Below are 2,462 nucleotides of genomic sequence, written 5' to 3'. Positions count from 1 at the left end.
AAAAATAATATCTTTTTCCCAATCAAGGATTCCCTCTTTCTAAACTCAAATGTCACTGAGGTGACAAATGCTGTTTCTTCCATCACAACGACCATGAGACATGAACAAAAATTTTTTTCACAGAAAAGACATGAGCAGGCTCTGAACACTTCTTTCTAACATGCGGAGAGGATCTGCTTTGCCCTGCACTGCCCCCGCCTTTCTCCGTCCCCGTGCCTAGCTGTCCTTGCCACTCCCCGTGCCCCGCTTCACATCGCAGAAAGTCTGCCATAAGAAACGTTCAGCTCCCTCTCTAATCCCTATTCCTTCTCTTTCACCTTGTGTCAGCGAGCCTCCCCAACCCATCCTACCCTACCCCCGCCCCACGCCATCCTCTCTCTTCTCCACGCCTCTCTATCTCGCCCCACGCCATAAAAACCCCTAGCCCTCTGCACTACCCCGTGTCATCCTTGCACCTTCCTGCCCTGCTTCTTCCTCTCCGCCCTGTCCACCATGCTCCGTGTCATTTGCTCCGCCCCACCCCGTGCCTCTTTGTGCCTACACCCTGTGCCCACCCCGCACTTTCCCCGCCGGTAGCCCTCAGGGAGGCTGCAAAAGCTGCCCCCTGGGCTCTGAGAATATTCCTTGTCCCTCCCAGTTCCGTCAGCTGGGGCGGGGCCTAAAGAGCTGAAAAGAACCAGTGCGTCAGAGGTCATGTGACTGCATAGATGGCCAGTTTTCCCTGTTAAGCTGCACGCTGCTCTTGGACTTTGAAAGGGTTTGTAGCTGCCTGTCCTGTCGCCACCTCCGTGTGTGTTTCTGCGAGTGCGTGTGCGTGTGTGTGTGTGTTTGTGTGTTTGCGCATGTGCACAGTTTTTCTGTTGGGTGCTGCTGGTCTTTCCACCCACCTCCAGGCTGTCTAGGTCCAGAGACACCCCTGAGGCCATGCCGGTGGAATCTGGGTTCTCACCATCGTTTCCCCAAACTTGGAGAAATCTCAGCCTCTGCCCTTTGCTTTCCCAGCCCAGTTGGTGCAGGTTCCAGGGGTGCTGGATGCAAAGAATGATGGACCTATCTCCGTTTCACACAATTGGGGAGACGTGTATGTTTCTGAGCTCCTCAGTCCATCTGGAGGAGGCTTGCTTTTGGTCATCTGTGAAAACACTGCTGTTTGGCTTACCCTATGCAGGAACCCAAGATGAGTGCTGGGGATGCAATACCCGCAGACTCTTAAGGGACTGACAGTTTAAATGGGGAACAATCACAGAATAAAAGAATATCTAAAGAAGCCATTTTGATGTGGTACAGCCCCTCCTATGGGCACAGGGAATACGTCAGAAAGAAAGAGCCTAAAAGTGGGCTTTGAGTGATGTCTAGGAGTTCACCAAGTAGGAGAAAAGGGCTCCTTCAAAAGTTGCCAAGCTTTTGTGGTTGTAGTGATTGGAACTTCAGGCCCTAGCGGGTGCTGAGTGCACAGAAAAGCAAGTTGTGATGGTGATAGTGGAATTATTTGGGGGTTGAGATCGCCCTTATTCCTCAAAAAGGAAAATAACTTTCTGATATTTTTAAATGATGTGATGTGGTTACATTGATTGAGTGAATGAACAAGTGTAAGGATATATAGCCCCAGACCTTAGAAATAATCAGAGGCAAAACTTGGATAGTTTGCTGGTTTGTTTCCAGACCAACCATGCATTAGAGTGAGCTGTAATCAAAATTGACTAGTGGAGGGGTTTTGCCTTCAGTTTAAAAAGAAAGAAAAAAAATAGGGCAACATCTCTGAAGCACAATGAAGCTACACACAATAGAATGAAGTCTGCCTATACAATCTTCTGGTTTTCTGCTTCACAGCTGTCTTCCATTTATTCCCTTTATTTCTGTGTCTTATTTCCAAAGCTTGGACTCACTGAATCAAGAGTAGATGCCAATGAGCTCTTCTACACCTGAGTTTTTTTGGACTAGGTCATGTGAACCAGCTTTTATGGAATCATTAAAGATTAAACACAAAAACAGGAGAAACAGCCGCAATTATCTAGAATGATGTCATCAGAAAATTCAGGAAGATGCTATTTTCATCTCTGTATTTACCTTCTATATTTACCATTGTTGTTTTCACTTTAAATTACAAATGGGTGGTGGCCTAGGCTGGTTGGCTCAGCGGCAGAGCAACGTCCCAGTGTGTGAAAGTCCTTGGTTCAATCCCCGGCTAGGACTCACAGAAGAGGCAGCCATCTGCTTCTTCAACCTTTCTCCTCTCCTTCTTCTCTATCTATCTTTTCTTCTCCTGCAGCCAAAGTTCCATTGGAGCAAAGTTGGCCTTGGGTGCTGAGGAGGGCTTCATGGCCTCCACCTCAGGTGATAGAATGGCTCCTGTTGCAACAGTGCAATGCGCCAGATGGGCAGAGCATTGCCTCCTGGTGGGCATGTTGGGTGGATTCTGGTCAGGTATATGTATAGAATCGAACTTTCTTCCTGCTTCAAAC

Source organism: Saccopteryx leptura, unplaced genomic scaffold, assembly GCF_036850995.1.
Source record: "Saccopteryx leptura isolate mSacLep1 unplaced genomic scaffold, mSacLep1_pri_phased_curated manual_scaffold_22, whole genome shotgun sequence".
In the NCBI taxonomy this organism is placed as follows: domain Eukaryota; kingdom Metazoa; phylum Chordata; class Mammalia; order Chiroptera; family Emballonuridae; genus Saccopteryx; species Saccopteryx leptura.
Note: the sequence above shows the minus strand (reverse complement) of the source record.